General features: G+C 40.4%; 1 pseudogene; it reads left to right on the forward strand.

Annotated features, from left to right (window-relative positions):
- Positions 1-25,151, forward strand: LOC132016439 (large ribosomal subunit protein eL31-like; annotated as a pseudogene).
- Positions 25,152-26,104: the final 953 nt, after the last annotated feature.

Here is a 26,104-nt window from a genome sequence, read left to right on the forward strand (position 1 = left end):
ATGGTCCCATTCACGGTCACTTACACAGAGCTGCATAAAGAGACATGTGAAGAGGCGGCCAAAGCCCTGTTAGTGGTACTCATGATGTCAAGGGGGATTTTCCAAAGATTACATTCTTATTTTTACCTCTTGTGAATTATTCACAATGTTTATGACAAGAATATATGATCATAAAAACACAGGATAAATTTAAAAAAAAAAAAAAAAAAAAAAAAAAAAAAAAAACCACAGGATAATTTTTTTTTCCATGATGGAAATTGGAAAAAAAAAAAAAAAAGCAAAATGCAATGGGGTCATTCCAATGCAGGTATCAGCCTGGGCCTTTTGCAAATCTGTGCTATGTTGGTTAAATGTCTTTGATGGGAAACACCAGAAACTGGAGGACTAATGACAAAAAACAGGGAATTGATTAGAATATTCTGAGTTGAAGGAGAAAAAGCTCTACCTTAGCCTTTTGGAAGGATAATGGCATACATAGCTACCAAAGTCTAGGAAATGGGAATTAATGAACAATGTCCCAGTAATTCAAGATGAATCATGTCTTAGAGTTATCTTTCTTGGGGTCACTGTGGACAAGATTCGACATCTTAAGCAGGAATGGCCAACTGTCCAAGTTGGGATCACTGGCTCAACACTTGGTCAGACTTTGTTCAATCCCACCAAGATTAAATGCAATAGGGCAGGTGGATCATTTCCTAAGAGAGATTGGGGTGCATTAACCAAAATAAATGGGTAGACAGTCTGGAAAGTTTAAAACAAATGAACACCAAATGTCCATGCACAGGCTCATAGAGGCTGAGAGTCCACCAGAGCCTGGACCCTCTGAGGTAACACCCACTGCTAAGGTTGTGTCCATTGGACTGTCCCTTCCTTCCCAAGGGCACTAGGGGCTCAGCCTGCTGTCCTCTCCTCCATGTCCATTCACCAGACTCCTTTTCCTTCAGGGCCCGCAGGCACTGCCCCAACTTTTCCTTCACACCAGTTTTGCTTGTTGGAATTCAGGTGCACTTCTTTAAGTGGACACACGAGACAGTTATATATCAAAGCAGAGTAAACAGCTGAAGATGCATTATAAACTGTCTCAGTAAAAGGGATAAATGACCCAAGGAAAGTCAGATTGAAAAAAGATATCTCTATGAAGAACTAAACTTTCTTAGACCCACCATGGTGCCCCAGGGTAAAGAGGAATATGACTGGTGAAAGAAGATAGCTCTTAGTCCACTCTGGCAGGGGGTGTTTTGTTTATTGAGATGAGTACCACCCATTCAAGAGAAGTCATGGTGACTCTAAGAGAGGAACATTTTCTTCCTGACAGGAAGTTGTCCACCATTAGGGACATTGGTTAGCATCTGGAGCAGGCACTCTGCCTTGAGGTGCTTTTCTGTGTGTGGTTCCTGAATACCAGTGTTTAGTGGCTTAAAGCAACCATCCTTGACTCTCTCAGGTGTGTTTCTGTTGGGGGCAATTCTGCGTCTCTGTCCTTTGTGGGAGAGGACAAGCCTATCCACAGAGGGCACCTTTCTAGTTTCTGTTTGCATCACCTCTACTAACACCTCATTGGTCAAAGCCAGTCACGTGCTCAGCTGCATATCAGGGACTGGAAGTTCTTACTCCTCTAGTGGTTGTGGTTGGGGTGAGGGAGTGAATGTTTCTGAACAAGTGGTATCACCTCTGTTCCTATGAAATCCTGTCTGGATGAGCAGGATGCTAACCAGAGCTGTCAGACTTGGGCACATGTTCAGAGACTGGTTTCTTTTTCAGCAGGCTAACAACTGAGTAAAAACCAACACCAAAACAAAAACCAGACTATTGAAAGAGAAAAGAGAAGAGAAAGAGAAAAGGGGAAAGAGAAGAGAGAAATCTGGAACTATGTTGTTTTGGAGAGGTAATACAAAATACATGACTAGGATTTTCTGTATAATTTTCAGCATTTTCCATGTTTTCTATAATGGATAACTAATGTTTTCATAATCAGAAACAACATGCACACACATGCATGAAAGAAGGAAAATGTCCTCTGAGGAGTCTTTTTCTTCTCCACTTGTGCAAACAAGAACAGCACAGCATTGACAGAGGGGCTGTGAGATAATTTTGTTTTTGTTTTTAATCTCTGTAGCTTTTAAAGGGAAAGTGAATGCTGCAAAACACCCATTTCTTCTGTGATAGTTAAATTTTGCACTCAGGGCAGAGTCTAAAGATAACATTTTTATAAGGCATTGATTTTTTTCAGAGGGTGAGATATAGAAAACCTTTTAAGGAATTAATGTCTATTCTTAATTTTTTAAGACGGTGATTTATTGGAATGACGATGCTGACTTTCTTCCACACTTACCTGTGTGTCCTCATCTGCACAGTGAAGAGGCTGAATGCAGTGGTCTCTAAAGTTTCTTTAGGATCTCACTTACAGTCATTCTGATACTATTTCTGCAGCTCTGTTATTTAGCATTTGAAGATGCATGCTCTGAAGTGAAAGGTCGAATTCTTTACTCTGCCTCGAACTGACATTTTTATAGTGGCTAGCACAGAAGTAATGTGGGTAGTTCTTTTGTTATTGTCTTCCAGTTATACAAATATTAATGTGTATTGTAGAAATTTAATAAATATAGTAGAAAAAATAAAAATCACCTATAATCCCACTAGTATTAAATTTCACAGTGTGTTTCCAATATTTTTCAGTGTTTATATGTTGCAATTTATTTTTTAAAAATATTGATCTAATTTTTAATTTTATTCATTATGACATATCCCTATGCAATTAAATTATCTTCCAAGCAGTTATCTGTGATGGCTAGGTGAGATTTAATCATCTAAATAAATTTATTATAAAGTATATGTCCAACTACCTATTTTTTGACCTTTATGTTCTTTCAGTATGGATTAGCGGTTAAATTCGTGGGTTTTAGGGCAGTTCTATTTTCAACATTTTGAGGAACCTCCATGCTGTTTTCCAGAGTGGCTGCACCAGCTTGCATTCCCACCAACAGTGTAGGAGGGTTCCCCTTTCTCCGCATCCTCGCCAGCATCTGTCATTTCCTGACTTGTTGATTTTAGCCATTCTGATTGGTGTGAGGTGATATCGCATTGTGGTTTTGATTTGTATTTCCCTGATGCCGAGTGATATGGAGCACTTTTTCATGTGTCTGTTGGCCATCTGGATGTCTTCTTTGCAGAAATGTCTGTTCATGTCCTCTGCCCATTTCTTGATTGGATTATTTGTTCTTTGGGTGTTGAGTTTGCTAAGTTCTTTATAGATTCTGGACACTAGTCCTTTATCTGATATGTCGTTTGCAAATATCTTCTCCCATTCTGTGACCCAGCAATTGCACTATTGGGTATTTACCCTAAAGATACAAACATAGTGATCCAAAGGGGCACGTGCACCCGAATGTTTATAGCAGCAATGTCCACAACAGCCAAACTATGGAAAGAACCTAGATGTCCATCAACAGATGAATGGATCAAGAAGATGTGGTATATATACACAATGGAATACTATGCAGCCATCAAAAGAAATGAAATCTTGCCATTTGCGACAACATGGATGGAACTAGAGCGTATCATGCTTAGCGAAATAAGTCAAGCAGAGAAAGACAACTATCATATGATCTCCCTGATATGAGGAAGTGGTGATGCAACATGGAGGCTTAAGTGGGTAGAAGAAGAATAAATGAAACAAGATGGGATTGGGAGGGAGACAAACCATAAGTGACTCTTAATCTCACAAAACAAACTGAGGGTTGCCTGGAGGAGGGGTTTTGGGAGAAGGGGGTGGGATTATGGACATTGGGGAGGGTATGTGATTTGGTGAGTGCTGTGAAGTGTGTAAACCTGGTGATTCACAGACCTGTACCCCTGGGGATAAAAATATATGTTTATAAAAAATAAAAAATTAAAAAAAAATAAGTCAGTGAGAGAAAGTCAAATACCATATGATTTCACTTACATGTGGAATTTAAGAAACAAAACAAATGAACATGGGGGGAACAGGGAGAGACAATCCAAGAAACAGACTCTTAATTAAAGAAAACAAACTGATGGTTACCAGAAGGCAAGTGGGCAGGTGATGGGTTAAATGGGTGATGGGGATTAGGCAGGGCACTTGTTGTGATGAACACTGGGTGTTGTATGTAAGTGATCAATCACCATATTGTATAATATACCTGAAACTAATATTAGTGTATGTTATACCTGAAACTAATACTACACTGTATGCCAACTAACTGGAATTTAAATAAAAACTTGGCAGAAAAGCAAAAAAAAAAAAAAAAATTATATTAAAACATCTGTCCAAATTCAATTGAACAAAACTCAGAAATGCCATCTCCAGTGAAATACAAAGAAGATTATATATAGTTCTGGGCACACACATCTAATTTGACCCAATGATGTACATCAATGAAAGACTGAAGGCCAATCACCACTCCATGGGAGAATTTAAAAATAAATTTACTAATGAGGCCAAGAATTCATATCTCAAACTTCAAATCTAATAATAACTGCCTTCAATTGATGTTATCCTGTAACATATATCCTATGATCAAGTTTCAATTTTAAACTCTTACAATTTTATATTTTAAATTCTTAAATCCTTATGAAGAAGCATCATTTGGAGGGAGCAGTTTTCATAATTTATCATCCATCAGCCTTTTTTAAAGATTTTATTTACTTATTGGACACAGAGAGAGAGAGAGAGAGATTACAGGTGGGCAGAGAGGCGGGCAGGCAGGGAGGGAAGCAGGCTTCCTTTTCAGCAGAGCCCGATGTGGGGCTGGATCCCGGGACCCAGAGACCATGACTTGAGATGAAGGCAGAGGCTTAACCCACCACCCACGTGATGAGAGAGACCCTCAGGTGCCCCTCATCCATCAGCCTTAATTGTTTGGAGGAAAATGTGTGGATGAATAATGCCTTAGGGAGCTAATCTATCTAAAGAATTTTCCAGGCTTTACACCTTCACCTTCAAGGTTTTTGTACAGTTCTGATAGCCTCTAAACATCCAGCTGATTTCTACAGTGACAGGCCTGTTAAAACCTGTCCTCAAACCAGGAATAGAGCTTGAAACATACCAGTCAAGAGCAACTTTGAGTCTTTTAAGGATTTTATCATCATTTCTTTGTTTTTGGTTCATATCTGAAATAGTTCCATATTACACTTGCATAATTTCTCCAGAGCTGACTTTGAAGGAGGCATTCAGTTCCACCTAGTTCCATATTTTGGCAAGAACTATAATTCTATATAAAAAAAGAACATATTTTTAGAGCGCCTGGGTGGCTCAGTGGGTTAAAATTTCTGCCTTCGGCTCGGGTTATGGTTTCGGGTTCCTGGGATTGAGTCCAACAATGGGCTCTCTTCTCAGCAGGGAGCCTGCTTCCATTCCTCACTCTCTGCCTGCCTCTCTGCCTTCCTGTGATCTCTGTCAAGGGAATAAATAAATTTTTTAAAAAAACATATTTTATACCAGTTATTCATGTTTATTAACTAAGATACCACAATACATATAATACAAACAGTTGCTCTTTATTAATACTTTCAACCAAGATCAAAAAATATGTCATATTTTCTCCAAAAATTTTATATCATCTGATAGGTCAGATAGATATAAAATTACATTTAAAGTTTTGAAAATATCAGCAAATATTTTCATTTAAATTCAAATTTCAAAGAAAATCTACTTTTCCAAACACGACTTTTTATCCTATTTTATTTTAATTTGTCGACAACTGATAAAATGTTTAGCAAGACTATAAATGTTAGATCGAAAAAAATGAATAATAGATGTAGGGTCAAATTATTATGTTCCATTAAAAATGATTTAGTCTTTGATGAACATCTGTTTGGTAATATGTTGTATCCAGATACAGTAAATTAATGACATATATAAAATTATAGGGAAATGACACCTTCCGTTCCATTATGAGTAGAGCTTTTAAAATGCTATTTGTCACAACCTGTCATCTTGTTATTATGTAGCATTATGTAGCATTTAAAAAATGTATACTCTTCACTTTGAAGTCTTTTAGATATCTAAAATATGATATTCTATGGATTCTGTGTCCATATTCCTTTATTGCCAGTTTGAAAAATCCACATGCTTTGATTCAAAGGTAATAAATTCCTCTTATTTGGAAAAAAAAATGATAATGCATGAGAAATTACAGTGTGTCTGCAGAATTGAAGGTTAATAACAGTTACAAATATTCTTACAGTTCAGATCTCTCCATGCTCTGATCAGTGGGGCGCCCCTGTGCTGGAAATAAGACTCTGCTTTGATATGGTGTTGAATAGAGGGAACTGCATCTAAGAAGAAAACTGAAGTTTGAGGAAATTCCCAGGAAAACTAATGTTCTTTTATGGGAAAGGTTTATGGTTGTGGAAACGAGGTGGGCTAGGATGAGTTGTTCTAGGATGATTGGTGTGGTAAACTAAAGAGTATTCCCCATATATATTTAGATCCTTATCCCAGGAACCTGTGGATGTTATCTCATTTGGCAAAAGGACTTTAGAGCTGTGATTAAATTAAGGCTTTTAAAATGGGAAGTTGTCCTGGATTATCTGGGTGTGTCCTAAATGTAATTCTAAGTGTCCTTAGGAAAGGGAGGCAAAAGTGGATATGTAATTACTTACTACAGAAGAGGAGGCAATGTGATGGTGGGAGCAGGGTCTGGAGCAAAGAAATTTGCAGATGGAGGAAGGTTAGCCAAAGAATATGGGCGACCAACAGAAGCTATGGAAGGCGAGGAAGCAGATTCTCCCCTAGATGGTCTAGAGGGAACATGGCCCTGCCAGCACTCTGATTTCAGCCCAGTGAAACCCCTTTCACAACTCTGGTCTTCTGAACTGTAAGAGAATAGGTTTATGTTGTTTTAAGCCACCAAATTCATGGTAATTTGTTACAGTGGCCATAGGAAGCTAGTATCAATGATACCAGAAAAGTTTATTAAGTTTCCAAGTTGACCCAGACTGGAGCACTCTGTTCTGCAAAAAAATCATCCCAAAATTTTGCTCGATTTGCAATACTCCATCATAAAATAAATTACTGTCAGCACTAATTGTGCCTGACTTAAAGGAGACAAAAACTACAGGAACCAAAGTTCTACACACTTGAGGAAGTTGTTTGTCTTGAAAGATAGGAATGGAAGGCCTTCAGCTTCTTATGGGTTGAATTGTGACCACCAAAAAGATGCTGAAGTCCTAAGTCTCGGGGCCTGTGAATGGGACCATATTTGGAAATAGGGTCATTGCAGATGGTCAGGCTAAAATGAGGTCATGAAGGGGCACCTGGGTGGCTCAGTGGGTTAAAGCCTCTGCCTTCAGCTTGGGTCATGATCCCAGGGTCCTGGGATCGAGCCCCACATCGGGCTCCCTGGGAGCCTGCTTCCTCCTCTCTTTTTGCCTGCCTCTCTGCCTACCTGTGATCTCTGTCAAATAAACAAATTTAAAAAAAAATCTTAAAAAAAAAATGAGGTCATGAAGGCAGGTTCTAATCCAGTATCACTGGTATCCTCATTAGAAGGGGAATTTGGACACAGACATGGACATGCACATGGGGGAAATGAACGTGAAGGTGGAGGCAGAGGTCGTGGTGATGCCCCAGGAGCCAAGGAATACCAACACTTGCCAGCAAAGCCCCAGAAGCAGGAAGAGAGGCAGGCAACAGGTTTTCCGTCACAGTCCTTCGAAGGAATCAGCTCTGTTGATACTTTGATCTATGATTTCCAGCCTTCAGAACTTTGACAATGCCCTTCTGTTGATGAAGTCTCCCAGTTCATGGCGTGGTTTCGGCAGCCCAGGGAAATGGATACACAGACATTAGTGAGGATTTGTCCATCACAGTTTTCTACCAAACTGTATCATGGGCCGCTACACTCTCTAGTCCTCCTAATTATCAGTCCAAGAGGCTAATGCCAAGACTGCCCTCTGGAATTGGTTTTAATCAAATTTTGTTCTGTTTGGATTTTGTTTATCTTTAAATCTTAAATTCATGAATTCCAAAGTAGCTAATTCTATGTTTAATTTGGCAAACTGCCTTGCTAACATGTCTGATTATGTTTCTCTTTCTCTGTCTTTCTCTATGTGTCTCTGTCTATCCGTCTTTCTCCCTGACATTTTTCCTCTCTCTCCAACTCTCTCTAGGGGAACTGTCACAGAAAGTCACAGCAGATCATGGCAGAGAAAAGACTGCTTTTAACCACACTCTCCTGGTATGGGTTGTGAGTGAAGCTTCGGTTAGAGCATAGCCCATCAGATAATCAGGTCACAAAAGGGGAGTTCCAGAGTTAAAACACTCTTCATTCCGTCTCTCCATTTCCCATCCATCTACCTGTTTCCCCAAAGCCAGGACTAAAGTATTCATATCTCCTGGGAGGGGCTGAGTGGGCTCTTTTGGTTCGTGTTGAACCTGAAGGAGAGGCACCCTCAAGAATGGGGATGCGGGAGTCCTGGCGCTTGGGCCTCCTTCCTTACGTCTATTCACCTTCACAGAGATCTGCCCTCCCAGCCCAAGGTTTGGAGGTTGGAGCCTGCCCTCTGAGGACCTCTGACGCCCAAGGGTAAGTCTGAGGGGCTGGCCCTCGGAGCAGCTTTCTGCTACAGGCATGAGGGCGGGGGTCTGTCAGACCCACAAGGGACAGCAAAGGAGGCTGCTGCCAGGGCCTGCTTTTCCTTCTGTCTTACTCTTGGAGAGTTTATTTCTGAGCCAGCAACTGGCAAGGTGGTGCTGGTAACATGAGGATAGGCCAGAGAGAGGAGGAGAGATGCTTATTAGTTTGGTTTCTCTGAAATGTGGTAGAGTTGTCACCAGTTTTACTCACACCTACGACTGAGACATGACATTTTTGGGAAGGTGTAAAGAATTTGATGGGATTTAGAATGGACAAAGGTTCCTGTCATCTCGCTCACGCTACCATTGTTCGGGAGTCAGATAAACTCAGTCGCTAACGGTTTTTAGAGTTTACCATGCACCACATACTGTTCTCTGTATTTTTCCTGAAATAATTCACTTAATCGTCTTAGAAGAACCTCTTCAGGCGGGTATTATAACTACTTTTATAGGTGAGAAAACTGTGTGAGAGAGGGCTGGAGCAATCACTGAGTCGGCAAATCGGAGACAAATGGGGCTTAACAAGTTAGCAAAAAGGAAAAATGATTTTAACATAGGTTTTAAGTGCTAGGAACTTGTTTACAGCTTTGGAGAATCAGCTGAAAAAGGAGGCTGAGCCACAATATCCCTGTGACATACTGCCTATACCTTCTTTCAGAATCTGGAACATCGCTATGTGTTTCATGCACCAGGAACTGGTGTGTGTGTGTGCATGCCATGTGCACGTGTGTCTGCTGTTCGTTTAACTCTAATAACAGAAGACATTATAACCACAATTTGTTTTGTCACTACAAATGTATACATTTTTTGTACTGAAACTCCTTCCCTGAGACTATGTGTTTGCTTGTTTAGTTATTCTGTACTTAGTGTTTAAATGCCTACTGTGTGCAGATCGCGTGCAAGGCGCCCAGGACACATTAGAAAACAGGACACACATTCTTTGCCAGCACAGTCATTATGATCTACCTTTATTTTGACTGTATGTGCTACAATATAAGGAGAAATTCAGCATTAACACCAGGGAAAGAGTACAGAGAGACAAGGATGAAGAAGAAATGTGATTCTATAGGGAGCCACTCCCAAGGTTCCGGAAATCAGGACAGGGACTATGCTGAGTCCATTGCTTGTCTAAGCTGTCTTTCTCCTGTTTCTTTCTCTTTCTTAAGCCGGATGAACAGATGCGAGTAACCCCCCAATTAAGCCAGCCAAAGGGATTCCCTAAAAGCTCTGTGCTTGGGGAGCAGAAGTTGGGCATCTGCTGGGTTGGAAAGGTCACTGGCTTATCTAGGCAGCTGGTAGAGCCCTGTCCCTGTCTTGATCACAGACGCTGTCCTAAGCTGTAACCATTTGCTTGTATGAATGCAGATGGGAGGGGTTTTATTTATTTATTTATTTTCCCCTCCATCCACCACTGAAATACAATTAAAAGGTCAACCAAGGATCCTGAACAAATTGTGCTGGGGGTTGAGGAGAGAGGAAACAGAGGGAATGCTTTGTTTGAGGATTAGTTTGTTTACAACCGAGTTAAAAAACATTTTGTTTCAAGCAGAGTTTTAGGCATTTGTCAATAAATCCAGGCTTGGAAAGGGCAAAAATCAGCTTGTTTGTCACAGAGTCCCTGCATGCTTAAGGATCCAGCCCCTGCTGAGGGGCCTGCAAATGTTGGTACTCATCCTAATAGCACTCTTGCTCCGTCACTCAGTGAAGGGGAGTGTGTGATGCTTGGGACAAGGTCTTGAGTGTGAATATTTGTGCCAGGACACACCAGGAAGGGAGTAAAAAATGAGATAAGGAAGAGCAGGAAGTCAGTGGAGGGTATGTTCGTAAGTAGGTTACCACTGTTGGCAGTTGGGGCTCAGTCTTGCTGGGACTGCTGGGGACAGTGTAGAATGTGCCTCTAACCTGTCCTATGCACAAAGCAAGGAAGGTGGCATGTATGTGTGCCAAGTCCCTTTGTCATGGGTACAGGGCTCATCCAGGGGTTTAGATTCCCCAGATGTCTAGCCATGTCCTCTTGCATGCAGAGGGAGTCTTAGTATCGTGCTTGCTAGAGGAAATAGTGTGTGCAGAGGGTCTAGAAAACTACCAACCTTATTGCCAGGAGCTCTAATCATGACAGGAAGAGAAGAAGATCTGGTAGTGTCATTGGACCCAGGACCATACTATCTTGTCGAAGTTCCAAGGATGTTGGCCCATGAATCGGCCAACAGTTTATCCTCTGAGGGGGACTAATGGAAAAGGAAAGGTAAGGAAAAGCAGGATGCCCTGAGGGACCTGGGCTGCAGGTCTGGGAACTTGAATCAGAGCTCCTGGAAAGCAAGGACTGTATGATTATCCGTATCGGGGTTGCAACTAGCAGCCTTCTACCCTGCTAACCCTGATCAGCCTCTCTGAGCTGCACTCACTTCCTTATTTTCCCCTGAAAACCTTAGATGTGCTCATCCCTCAGGACCTGTGCACTTGCTCTTTCCTCTGGCTGGGATACTATTTCCCTGTATATCTGCAAAACTTATAATCTTGTCTCCTTTAGAACATAAATCAAATGTCATCTGAGTGGGACCTTCTCTAACCAGCCTATTTAAAATTGTGACCCAATCTCCAAACCCTAGAAATCCCTCTTTTTCTTTTACTTCAGCTCCTATCACCATCTGACAATTTTTTACGTATTTACTCCCTACCTCCCTGGCTGTAGGACTTTTGTCTGTTTTGTTCACTGATTTATCTATATTCATCTTAGAATAGGACTTGACCCTGGGCAGTGATCAATCATGTTGGGTGAATCAATGAATACCTTTTCCTCCCCAATTCTTCCTTCCCTGGACAGGAAATTTCCTTTCAATATCTATGTCTAACCCATTTTCAGAACTTAGGTACTTCTCTATATCCTCCAAGTAGCCTTTGTGATTATTCTTGTGCAGCCTGGCTATTCTAATTCCTGATGCTGAAATTATAGTTGAAAAAAAATATATAAACAATCATGTTTATTCAGAAAATGGAAAAAAAGAGATTGTGTTGTATTCATAACAACCTCAAAAAGTATTGGAGGCAGAGATAGTGACCAAAAAAAACAAAAAACAAAAACAAATCTGTGTGATAGTACCATCTGTGCTGCAAAGCTGTTCTCTCTGAACTTGCTGATCCACTCTCCCAGACTCTACTGGGCTGGAGTTAATGTACTCACAAATTCTCTCATTAACCGAGGCAAAGATGCAGGAGAGGAAATGACATGATCACAGATTTTAGTGCATTGGTTACCTGTTACTGCATAACAACCCTGCAACCCAAGCACTTAGTGGCTTCAAACAACATGTTTTTACTGATCACAGATCTATGAATGAACACTTCTGTTGGTCTCCGTTGGGCTTCCCAGATGTTTATTGGGTTTGCTTAGATTGCAGAAGATTGGCTGGTCTAGGATGCTCTCATGCTCATTTCCGGTGGTTAGCTGTTTATTGGGTGAGTGTGGGGACCATTGGGTCACATATCTGTTGTTTTTCAGCATGCTGGACTGGGACTGTCTACTTGGCAGTGTCAGGGTTCCCAGATTGCGCATGGAAACACAAAATTTGTTGGGGGAGCAGAAGCTTACAGTTATGTGGTGTTTTTTTGTTTTTGTTTTTTTTTTTAATTTTTTATTTTTTATAAACATATATTTTTATGTGGTGTTTTTATACAGACTGCTCTAAGAGTTGGCATTTTAATATTTTAATTCTCATAGAATAGTTGAGGACAAAAGATTAACTGTAAGATCAGCCTCTTTGCCTCTATATAGATATGTGAACTGAAACCTTCAAACATAGAACAAAAGAACTTTAAAGGACAATATCCTGCTTTGCTTAGGAAGAGCATGGAATGCATTGAGCCCCATGTAGCACAAGCAAGGCCCTTCAAGCTCCAGGAAAGGAAACATGACCATCAAAAGCAGTGTGTTCCGTCCAGTCGTCAGAACCCTCAGGGGTCCTCAGATTCTCTAAGCCCTAGGCTTGAGGTAAAGAAAAGGCTATGTCTTATACCTTATGCAGTGAAGCAAAAGGAAAAGACAGGAATGAGCAGAGAAGAAGAAACAGGACTGTTGATGAATTTGAGGACTTTTTTGGAATGAAGAACTTCAGTGCAGGTCAGCTGGTGAGGGAGAAAGTCAGGCTAAGACCCAATGTATTCAGAACCTTCTGGTTTTAGATACTTGGTCTTGCTATGGGAAGATATTGATGGAAGATATTGCTTCCTCTAACAGGGTACAAGGCACCCCAGATTGTCAAATGGGGCCAAGTCCTAGGGTTGTAGAGTAGGATCCTCACAGTACAAGGGTGGGAATCAAATTTACCTCTCTTCTTACATGTTATTTTTTAACATTGCTTGATATCAGCCATGTTGTGATTTAATTTTCTCAAAAATTAGAATGTTTCACTTTGTTTTCTTTACTTACTATTTTGGAGACAGCCTGGTTAAAACCTTCCCACTCATGGAATTGCTAGTCAAAATATTTTAGGAGGAAACTCAAACATTCATTGTTTGCCTTATTAAAAATTAATTCAGGCAGATGGAGAATAATACAGTGTGTGCTGTCCTCTTAGTATTCCTTGTTATCTGTCCCTATCTTCATCTGCAGAGTAGGCCTCATGTAATTTCACCCCCCAAGGGCTATAGGGCCACTCACAGGAGTGCTCTTAGCTGCATTTCATAGGAATGAGGCTGAGGTTAAATTATCTTGCTAAGACTCACACAGAACAGAGGAATGGTCAGACGGAGAGCTGAGATATTTGGGCAAGACCAGAGTTGCTCCCCAGGTACTGTGGAAGGGCAAGAATAAGATCTTGGAGTTTTCTTGTGGAAATACTGAAAAAAACTTGTCTACTCTAAACCTTAACCAGCTCTCTGGAAACTTGGAGGTAAGATAGCAGGAAGTATAGACTGCCTTTGTAGTTATTCTGCCTTACATCTTTTTTGAGTCTCCTGCCTCTGGAGTCCCTTGGACCATTTGCTTTAATTCAGTCATGCATTCATATCTGCAAGGGATCAGGGAGCCCTACTTTGTGCCAGACTTTCTCCCATATGGTGCGAGAGAGGAAAACAACAGGCACCCGGCTTGTCTGGAGATCATAGTGCTGCAGGGATGCAGAAAATATTGCAGCAGTGAAAATCCCATGAGGATAGGATGACTGGGTGGCTCAGTTGTTGAGCATCTGCCTTCGGCTCAGGTCATGATCCTGGGTCCTGGGATTGAGCCCCGCATCAGGTTCCCTGCTCCACGGGAAGCCTGCTTCTCCCCCTCCCACTCTCCCTACTTGTGTTTCCTCTCTTTTTGTATATATCTCTCTCTGTCAAATAAATAAATAAAATCTTAAAAAAAAAAAAGAAAAAAGAAAATCCCATGAGGAAGCAAGTGCAGGGCATCCTGATAGAAGGGGCAGGTGACACTTAACACATGACAGCCTAAATTATTAAGATACTTGTGTTTGGGAGCACAGTTCCTATCCTTCCTTTTAGCATTTTTCCACTCCAGAATTAGGTAGCATCAAGAAGGGTGAAAGGCAACTGGAGAAGAGACCATCACCCTCCATCCAGAGTTGGGTGAGCTTCAAAGCTGGCTTGGGCCACCTTGGGCTACACAGTCTCTGAAGTGGCTGATGCCCCAGAGTTTTGAAGCTAAGTATTTTGCAGGGAGATCAATCCTGAAAAAAAAAAAAAAAAAAAAGCCCCCGTATTTTCCACTCTCATCCAAACATTCTGATCCCCTCCCCCAGAAGCGCTGTTCTCCATGGTACTCCCCATTATCTGATGATGGTCCGTGTTAGGTCAGCCATTGTACCCAGCCCTTTCATAGGCTTGATATTATTGTCCTGACAGTGCTCTGAAGGAGTCATCATTTATCCACACTTACAGATAAGAAACTGGGACAGAGAACAGTTTGTTAACTTACCCAAGATCACACTGCCTCCAAATGACTTCAGGTTGAAGAAGGGTAGGGTGGGATGATACAAAGTCAAGTGGGGTCAGGAGTAGGATGAAATCCTAAGGTATATCAAAATGTAGTAGGAAAGACTATAGGCTAACATACATTATTTTTTAAAACTTAGAATCCGCTGGGCTGGTGTAAGTTGTAGGGTGAGCGAGGAGTCTAACCTGGTAGGTATGGCAAAATATCAGGACCCTGGAGTATGGGGTAATAGGTAAGAAGTTGTAGAGACATGCCTCCACTAAATCTGCCTCTGTCAGGGGCAGATGGACCCAGACCTGCCCTTCCTGTGGGGTGGAGGGATGGTGAGAAGAGTGAGCACCAACAGGACAAGGGGATTTGGACAAATGTTCATGGCAGGAGTCCAGACTCAGCCAATACATAGGCACAGACAAGACTGGGAGACACTTGGGGTGTCTGATTTGAAGACCGCCTGTCTGCTGGGATCCAAAGAAGATCCATTCCTAGTAGGAACGAGTCTCTGAACCAACAACCAGGCCTGCTTAGGAACTAACTAGAACCAGTTAGATCTGAAGCACAAAACTGTCATCCTGGCATTGGAATAGATGGCAGTAGACCATGAGTGCCAGTACCTGAACTTATGTGAACTCTTTCCAGGTTATGTCCCTAGTTGGCCACTGTCCCAATGGTTGGTTTTCCTTTCTGCAAAATGAATTCTGTGATCTGGATTCTCTCTTTAGATTCAGAGGGAGGGGAGAATCATCCCCCTCTGCTTTGTCACAGCTATTATCTTGGCAGCTCTCTTTGATTCCTCACTGTGACTTGGAGTACATAGAGATATCTTTGTGCAACTCTATATTTTAAACTCTGACACATTCTCTGGTAATCCTGCCCTAAATATTTAATCTGGATGTTTAGCAAAATCACTACCTCCCAGCTGTGGACCATTGCCTGTGAAAGGCACACACGGGGACTTGGGGCCTGTGTCTCACAAAGTGGCAGAAAAACAAAGATCAGAGCAAGATAATGAGCAGCAGACCCATCATTCTCACCCTCACGGAAGTGAACACTTCTGCCTGAACTCCCAGGCTCTGGGTCTCCACCTGCTCTCTTTACTGTTTATGTGGCTACCAGAGAGGTTCCTATAGGTCCTTTTTCAGGGAATTTCTGGGTCTCCCTATTATGCAAATAGTATAGTCCTAAGAAAGGTATGTACTGCAGGACTACTTGGAATGTAAGCATGTCTATTATCAGTTAATATGGATTTCAAATTCAGTGATATTTTTTGCTTCAGCTCCCCTCTGCTACAGTGACCTTCCCACCCCAACAAAGCTTGCTTATTCCTGAGTATGTCCTCGAGGCTTCCAGACCCTTGTCATTGTTCATATTATTCTCACTGCTTGAAAGGTCCTACACAGTGCTGTTTCTTGAAATGGCCCTTCCTTCAGAGAACAGCTTTCACAATAAAGTGTTCTTTTAAGCTTCCCAGGAGAATATAAACTCAATGTTTTTCATGCTTGTGAATCTCTGCTATAATAGCCTTTGTTATACCTCTTCTTGTGGTTTGCTTTTTACTCTAGTAAGTCTTTCCCACTAGATCAGGAGCTACTGGAGGGCAGGGACAAGACTTAATTTTGTATCCTGCCATGCAAACACAGTGTCAGCCCAGAACATAACAACTCAATTCATGTCCTGGAATAGTAATGGTAACCTATTGCCTGACCCTTCTCAAATAGCTTCCTAGACTGAAATGGAGGGGGTACAAAGAAAGATAATGGACTTTAGCTTCAGACTGGGTGCAATGCTGGTACAATCACTTCCTGGTTTCATGTGACTTATCTCTCAGAACCCTCAATTTCCTCCCATATAAAGCAAGATTATAAATCTGTAGTGAGAAAGAATGCCAGAATCTAGATGTCTGAATACTTTAAAAAAAACTTTTTATTAACATTTAATGTATTATTTGCTTCAGTGGTACAGGTCTGTGATGCATCAGTCTTACATAATTCATAGCACTCCTTGTAACACACACCCTTCCCAATGTCCATCACCCAGACACCCTATCCCTCAGGTCCTCCTCCCCTTCTAGCAATCCTCAGTTTGTTTCCTGAGATTAAGAGTCTCTTATTGTTTGTCTCCCTCCTGATCCTATCTTGTTTCTTTTTTTTCTCTCCCTTCTCCCCATGACACCCCACCCTGCCTCTCAAATTCCTCATATCAGAGAGATCATACAATAATTGTCTTTCTCTGATTGACTTGTTTCACTCAGCATTAAACCCTCTAGTTCCATCCATGTTGTTGCAAATGGCAAGATTTTGTGGTTTTTTGATGGCTGTATGGTATTGCATTGTATATATATATACCACATCTTCTTTATACATTCTAGATGTCTGAATACTTGATCACTGTCCTGACTCTTCCCCACCATGGGTGGCAGGATGTATGTATGGGAAAATGTCAGAAACAGTCTTGATTTCCAGCAGGAGCTCTAATTCCCAGTACCCCATGGCTTCTACTTTCATGACCTGATCAGCCATCATGTGGTCAAACAGGAGGTAGCTGTTGTCTCAGTCCAGGACCCACAGTTGAAGGCATGCTTCAGAGTCTTGCTGCATAGACTTCAGACTTTCTCTGAAGCTCCTTCCTGCCTCCCCTCTTGTTTATACGAAGACAACAGCTGAAGGTAGTCATGAATCTCATCTTACTAGCTAGATGCAGAAGACAAGACCTATCCTTACAATGAAGGGAGGATTTTCTGCAGTCTGGTTCTGTTTTGGATACTTCACTTTTCCCACAAAAATTCCTACCCCACTGAACATAGACTAACTCTATGTTCCTGAGCATGTCATGTTTTCTTCTATCAGTTTCAAAGCTTCCCCTTGGTAGTGAGGTAGTGGACATGTACATGTTTGGGGGAAATCTCCTCTTTATAAACCATTTATTTAAATAATAACAATGACTAGTTTAGGCAAATGCAGACTGAGGAAAAGGAGGAATACACTGATGTTGGTGTCAGGTTTTGCCTCTTAGCAACCACAAGACATTAGGAAGTTTTCTTAATATCTTGCAACTTCAATTATAAAATAGAGAAGATCAGGGGTGCCTAGGTGGCTCAGTTAAGCATCAGACTCTTGATCTCAGCTCAGGTCTTGATCTTAGGGTTGTGAGTTCAAGTCCTGCATTGGGCTTCATGCTGGGTGTGGAGCCTACTGAAAAAAAAAAAACAGACATGTTCATATCTACCACCTAGGTCTTTTATGAGCATTAAGTAAGGTAACATGTGCAGAGATGGCATCATAGTAATTGGCATGAAATAGGTGTTTGATAATATGCTGTCACCTTTCTTTCCTCTCTTGAAAGTTATCTCAGTAGTGTACTTCCACCATTTGGCTACAGACTGTCAGTTTCATGTGAAGGAAATTTGAGAACTCAGGACCACAAAATCATGAAAATTTTATTATATAATCACTTTAAAAAAAAACTTCTAAATTTTATTTGAAGTCAACTCTATGCCACATGTGGTGCTTAATCTCATGATCCTGAGAACAAGAGTCACATGTTCTATCAAGAGAGCCAGCCAGCACCCCGCATCACTATTTGTAATCAAAAGGAAGAGGGCAGTCAAGGATTAATTCTAAACTTTCTGCAGAAATGAATTTTTAATAATCCCATGGTGTTCTTGGAGCCTTCCTAACCTATTTACCTGTCTACTTGACAAGGTAAAAGTTCTCAGGTAAACATGGTAATACTTGTTCCAAGTTCCTCAGATCATAGCAGCTGATCTTTTCCCACACTGGAAGTCATAGACATTGTTGATCCATAAGGAATATATTCTGGGATTTTTTTGTTGTTGTTATTGTTAAAATGCAATCATTGTCATTGTTGTGACTGACTTTCCTAACTACCAGAGGACTCACACTTTTGTTTTGGGGTAGAACCTAGACCTGCTCCCAGGTGCTCTTTCCCAGACCTATCCAGTCATTGTTCCCAAAGCAAAATGTATCCTCCTTCTCTGGTAGAGGGCCTTGAAACAGAGTTCAGGGAACCATTCAAGCCAGGAAGACCACCTCTCCTTGTGTCCACGTGTGTGTCTTGGGCAAAATTGTTCTTGGCGAACAGGAATAATGGAAGGAAGCCTGGAGATTTTTCATCAGCTACAGGCAACCAAACTAAGGTTCTTCCATGCTCATGTTCGAAGACCAATAGGTCAGAGATGGTAGATAAAGAGCTTGGGCAATTTTCCCTTTAAAGGAACCAATATGGTACAGTTATCACAAACATGGGTTTTGGGGTCAATCCACAATAGCTCTGAGTTGAAATCTGCTTGAATATGTGGCTGCATGGCCCAGGTTCTAAACTTCACTATACCCTATGTACTTCCTCTGTGTAGTGGGCATAATAACACTACTAATTCAGCTGTTATGAAGATTAAATGAGGCAATGCATGTAAAATGCAAACGGAGGGCTTGACATTACTCAATAAATGCCACAAACTACTTAAGAGTGAGAGCCTCCTTGCCATACTATCAATTCCAGAGTTTAGAAATTACTGAGTGATAGGATCCCAAATGAGTTTGGATTGGGTTGATTTATCAAAAACAAAATAAAACAAGAAACCACAAATGAGTGATAATTTGCGTGGGGCAAATACTAAGTATGGAGAAAATTGAGGAATTTCCCTTTCCCATTTAAGCCATTTTTAAAAAGCTTTATTTATACTTCTCAGCTTTCTATTTCAAAGGAGATATTGGAACAGTCAGGGCCAGGAATTGATTGAATTTGCTGATTTGATTCCTAGGCTTGTGTTTTCTTATTGGTCCATTTCTATCTGTTGTATGTGATCTTCCTCACCGTGACAGGGGATGAACTGGCCAAGACAGGGAGCCAGTTCACTCGCCTCCAGACAAAGGCAAAGCTTCCCTTCAATGGAGCCACTTAAGCAGTATACTAGCCTTAATAAATCGCTGTACCATGATGGCTCCCCTTTCCTGCCCTCTGATTTATCCCCATCACCTTGGATTATGTCCTTTAGGTACACAGAGAACAGTGGATCATTATCAATCACATCCTGTCCTATCATTTGTGTGTGCATGTATGTTTGCCTCCACAGATAAAACCACATGAATATGCAAGAAAATACATAGAAAAATATCCACACAAATATGTATAGACTAAGTCAGGAACACTCTGATCAACATAAATATACACAGACAGGCCACATATAATCAGCATGAAAGACAGTCCTTTCAAACACACTCACCCATACCCGCTGTCACACAAATCTCGGATGTCACACAAGCATCCCGTGCACACACTTTGATCATGTGACTAGTCTGTGAGCACATGGAGTATAGAGAGTATACTTCATCTTGTTCTATTCACATTCTTTTTATGAAGGGCTTTCTATAGATCCGTAGATCAGCAGGACAATTTCATATCCTATTACAATCTGCCAAGAAGAAATAGATAAATCTATTAGCCTGTTCTTTGCTTGTTTCATCATTGTGACAGTCTCTCATGGGTCTACATCCATCAGGCTCCCACACCACCTGACAGCCGAGTCTCCACCACTGAGCTGCAGGTTAATAGCTCTTTAATCTCTATTTAATTGCTCATTAATAATTCCGATACTGCTTTCTTCTGTTAATTGATTAAAAAATGGTTTCAGTGGAAGTGAATAATGAAATTTGGTAGCAACCAACTAGAGAATGAGTTTTCTTGTCATCAAGATAATCAAGAAGAAATAGTGACCAAAACACTCCTTGCTTCATTTGCAGATTTTTTGAATGCTACAGCTGGCACGGCCTTTGGAATTCAACTACATCAGCGTTTCTCAAACTGATTCACAAGTGATTAAACAGTTTTCTAGGAAAAACAATATTCTGTGATTAAATAAGTCTGGAAGACACAGCATACAAATCTCTTTCACAATTTTGCATTTTAAATCAATGTTAGCATAGTCAAAGCTCTGACATTCCAGTTTGAGAAACCTATTGACATTGTTAAGTTGCTCTTCACCCAAATTTATTTGATAGTAAAAATCACATTTCTGTTGAATACCACTTCAGTTATCTACTGCTGCATCGTGAGTCCCCCCAAAATTTAGCGGCTTCATTAAAATGATGGATTAGGGGTGCCTGGGTGGCTCAGTGGGTTAAAGCCTCTGCCTTCTGCTCAGGTCATGATCTCAGTGTCCTAGGATCAAGGTCCACGTCGGGCTCTCTGCTCAGCAGGGAGCCTGTTTCCTCCTTTCTCTCTGCCTGCCTCTCTGCCTGCTTGTGATCTCTTTCTGTCAAATAAATAAATAAAATCTTTAAAATAAAATAAAATGATGGATTATCTTTCACAGTTCTGTGGATTTCTGTGTTGGCAGGTACAAGATGGCCTGGCCCTCCATATGGTTTTTTATCCCCCTCAAGTCTTCCCTACAAAGTGGACTCAGGGAAGTGTTCTAATAGAACAAACAACAGAAACTACAAGGCTTCTAAAGGCCTAGACTTTGAGTCAAACAACATTACATCTGATGTATCATATTAAACAAAGCAAGTCACAAAACCAGGCAATATTCAAGGGACACATGAATTAATGTCCACACTTGATGGGAGAACAGACACTCACACCACAAAAGGGCACATGGAATGGAGGAAGAAATTGTGGCTATCTTTGAGTGTGATCTATCATGGGCCACTGAACAAATGGGTTTTGGAAGACTGTATGAAATCCTAATATAGAACAAACTCAACATTTCCTAGGTTCAGATATTGAGACATACATATGGAATGATTTGTCCAAGGGCACACATCTGATAATCACAGAAATGAGATTAGAATCTAGACTTTGGACCCAAAGTCCTTTGTCTTCACCATTGTGCTTCTAAAAGATTCCGAACTGGCCATGAATGACTTGAATGATACACAAATGCTTATTTCCTGCATTTGGGGAGTCCTCGATTCTGATCCTGGTCTTCTAAACAAGTCCAGCTAGGCTTGTCAGAACACAAATAACTCAGTAAACCAGAGCCTAGGCTTTCTGTGCCTTCATTCCGTGAAGGATGGGCTCTGGACATAGCCAGATTTAGTCATACTAATTGGCATGAGCTAGATAAGCTCTGTCTCAAAAGCATCTTCTGACATAAAGTAACCTCTTTGTTTGTTTGTTTTTCAAAATTTTTAACCATATTGTTTGGATAACTATTGAGTCCTGTACCTTCACAACCCATAGTTTGATCTTTACCTAATCCCGCGTGTCTCTTAAACCACAATTCAACCCAACCCTTTGACATCTCATAAATGAATTTATGTAATGTTCCTCGGACTTGGCAGCTTATCCCAAACACATCCTCCCTGTTATTACAATGCTTGCAAGCAAATCCTGAAATAATTTCTTCTATGGGTTCTTGCTAAACTGGTCGAGATAAGCATGAAAACTTACCTGTTTTTAGGTCTGCAAATTTAGCTCAATCTTTCATTATTTATTTATCACTATGGCCCTGTATTTTGCATACTCTGCAAGATTTGAGCCTACTGACAAGATACTTGCTACTTGAATATATTGGATCTAACTTCAGCCTGTCTGTCTATCTATCTATCATGTCTCTTCCTCTTTTATTCATATGTTAACATGTTTACATTTACTCTAGTTTACTTTATTACAAGGCTGGTACTATAACTCTTGGCCTCTAGCCTATCAGGTGGAAGGGGTCATATCCAAAACTTGCTTCTTATAAATGCTCAAAGTCAAATCTGCTGCATCAGAGCCAGAGGAATACTCGGTGGTAATGACTCCATCAATATCCTCAGGACACTGGCTCCTAGCAACATTGCTTAAACATTTTGCATTAACTTGGCTTTAAGTGTTCCAGCTTTCTTTGCCCAGGAGAGCTAATGAAAGAGAAACATTAAAATGAAGGCAAATAATTGTAGAAAAAAGTTATGTCATATACTTAACAGACAATACATGAGACTGTAGCTTCATCTTCCTTTTGTAACACATTTATTATGATCAGAACACAACCTTTTTCTGGATGTCATTTTCAGCTGAAGTGTCACAGCATGAAAGAGTCTCAAAATTACATCTGTTTCCCATTCTTAGCTCATTACAAGGCAGGAGGAATAGAAGGGTGAGGGATCCTATGGCTGAGATTTATACATGAAGAGCAGAGGTGGTGTTAGGTCCCTAGACCAACGCTTAAATCTAAGATTACCTGGAAACTAACCAGGAGAAGAAGAAGAAAAAAATGAAAACCCAAACAGCCTATTTTATAAATATAGCCAGTGTCAAATAAACTCTCAAAGATTTCTCTAGAAATGCTGTTGAAATTCGACGCAAACCTTTATTTATTTATATAGCTTTGATTTTCATTGAGGCCAAGGTGAAAAGAAGCAGAAAGGCAAACACCCCACATGGTATCTGTATTTGAGACTACTGAGAGGCAGGTTGCCTAATGAAGTTTATGTGTCCAGGAGAAAATCCCCTTTGAGCCACTTCAGATCTTGGGAGGTGCCAATCTTCCTGGGCCCTGACGTTAAAGTCCTCTAGCTCTAGTTGGCAGGAGAAAGCAGCAAATGACATTTTGGAGACTGGCCTAATCTGACGAACAATTAAATCACATTGCTCTGAAATTTGCCTTTCCAAATATTGTCTATGCTCAAGTCAAGATGAATAGTCAAATTGTGAAAAGGTATTGGTTTAGAAATGAAATGACCTCTAACATGATTTGAAGCAATCCCTCTGTACACTGAGTTGCATTTCTAGAATTCATATGTCACCTGAAACCTCTTTTCCCTCTAAACCACCAGCTCTCATATTCTCCCACTCTACTTCCTACCTGGCTTTCCATTTATTGACTCGCCAGAATTAGTCATGCATTTTGGTTCTATTTTTACTTCAAGGTTAACCAAGTTAATATGTATGCAATTGTGGCTTACTTGTAGTTCTTTTCAGTTTGGTAAGTCAGAGGCAAATGCAGAAGCAAAGAGCTGAGAGGACTCCTAAGGAGACAGCAAGTTTACTGCAACCTCAAAATAAGGAGACTTTCCTTTCACTGGGGAGTGAGACTGGTTCCTATGAAAATGTCAAATCTGATAGAATCAGATTCATGAAGGAACTAAAATTAAAATGCTTCAAATTGGGGGTGCCTGGGTGGCTTAATTGGTTAAGGATCTGCTTTTGGCTCAGGTCATGATTCTAGGCTCCTGGGATCAAGCCCCACATTGGCTCCCTGCTCAACAGGGAGCCTGCTTCTTCCTCTCTCTCTCTCAAATAAAGAAATAAATTTTTAAAAAATGCTTCAAATTGTACTTTTAAAGAAGTGGAACATCTAAGGGAGAGATGTGTACAATCCTCAGTAAAGAATGGTTGTTCAATGGTGTGTGTGAGGGAATGCGTGGGAGGACTATCACAGCTTAGCTAACACTCCAATGACAAGATCCATTGAGCCAACACATAAGAAGGGAAGGCAACCCAGGAAGGAGACTGAGGAGTTAGAACTTGGGTTCAATAGCCACTCATCCAAATATATATATATATATACACATCTATGTATATATACATACACCCATATATGTATATATCTCCACATATATATGTACTAGAGTAATATTAGTAATACTAGTATTACCTAGAATATCACTAAAAGAAACTGAACAGAATATACACTCAAACCCACTACAGACAAATCAAAATAGAACTCTAAAAATGTTCAGGTGACCACAGAAGAAAACAGACATAAAAAGTAGAGACAATATAAAACAAAAATAAAATAGTAGACTTAAGTCCCAATAAAGCAATAATTACATTAAATGCAAATTATTTGAATACACCAATTAAAATATAATTTTGTACAGTGGATTAAAAACATGACTCAACCATATACTGTCTACAAGAAGCTCACTTCAAATACTGTGATATAGGCAGGTTGAAAATAGGAGGATAGAAAAGGATATATCATACAAACAAATCGAAAGAAAGCAGAAGTGGCTATATTATACCAGATAAAGTACAGTTCAAGGCAAAAAAAATATTACCAGAGACTGCGAAGGGTGTTTTAAAATGATGTGCCCTCTTTCTTTCCAACCAGGGCCTGGCAGAATGGCTTCCATAAAGAACCATGAGAGACTATGGACTCTAAAAAAAACAATCTGAAGGGTTTGAATTGATGGGTGGGTGGGAGGTTGGGGTACCAGGTGGTGGGTATTATAGAGGGCATGGATTGCAGGAGCACTGGGTGTGGTACAAAAATAATGAATACTGTTATGCCGAAAATAAATTTAAAAAAAGAAGCATGGTGAGAAGGGCCATTCTGCCACCAATGAGGTAGTTAAAAGAGAACACACTGTTAATATTTGCAAGTACATGCATGGGGTGAGTTTCTATAAGTGTGCCCCTTGAGTTCTCAAAGAGATCTAGAAATTTGTCATGAAGGAGATGGGAACTTCAGATAGGTGCATTGATGCCAGGCTGAACAAAGCTGCCTGGGCCAAAGGAATAAGGAAACTTCCATACCATCTCTGTGTGCAGTTGTCCAGGAAAGGTACTGAGGATGAGGATTCACCAAACAAGCCCTGTACATTGGTTACCTATGTTTCTGTCACCACTTTAAAAAATCTACAGACAGCTACTATGGATCAGAACTAATTGGTGATTGTCAAATAAAGGTATAAAACTGAAAAAAATAAATAAAATAATGTGCCAATATACCAAGAGACATAATAGTCTTAAATATTATACACCAAGCTATAGAATAACAAATTCTGTGAAGCAAGGTAGAACGGAAAGTAGAAACAAGCAAATCCACAGTTACAGTTGGAGACTTCAGTTTCCTTCTCTCAACAATTGATAAAACAGAATATCAGCAAGGGCTTGGAAGAACTCAATGACATTGTTAACAATAGATCTAACTGACAGTCATTGAACACTACACCCAACAACAACCGATTGTACATTCTTCCAAGTGTTCCTGGAATACATACAAGGTAGAATTGTCATTGGCCAGGGACGCCTGGGTGGCTCAGTTGGTTAAGCAGCTGCCTTCAGCTCAGGTCATGATCCCAGCATCCTAGGATTGAGTCCCACATCAGGCTCCTTGCTTGGCAGGGAGCCTGCTTCTCCCTCTGCCTCAGCCTGCCTCTCTGTCTGCCTGTGCTCGCTCGCTCTCTCTCCCTCTACCCCTGACAAATAAATAAATAAAATCTTTAAAAAAAAAAAAAGAATTGTCATTGGCCATCAAACAAACCTTAGCGAATTGAAAAGAACTGAAATCATACAGAGTGTGCTCCTTGACTACAATAGAATCAAACTAGAAATCAATGTCAGAAAGATAAAGGGAACATTACCAAGTATTTGGAAACTAAAAAATAAACTTTTAAATACTCAATGGATCAAAGAAGACATCTCAAAGAAAATTAAAAAGTATATTGAACTATAAAAACAAAAGTACAAAACTTATAAAATACAGATAAAGCAATGATGAGAGCGAACTTTATAACACTGGATGCACATATAAGAAAATAGGAAATCTCTAATTAATAATTGAAATTCTCATCTCAAGAACCTAGAGTTCTTGAGTAGGAAAATAAACCTAAAGCAAG

Source organism: Mustela nigripes, chromosome 4, assembly GCF_022355385.1.
Source record: "Mustela nigripes isolate SB6536 chromosome 4, MUSNIG.SB6536, whole genome shotgun sequence".
In the NCBI taxonomy this organism is placed as follows: Eukaryota; Metazoa; Chordata; class Mammalia; order Carnivora; family Mustelidae; genus Mustela; species Mustela nigripes.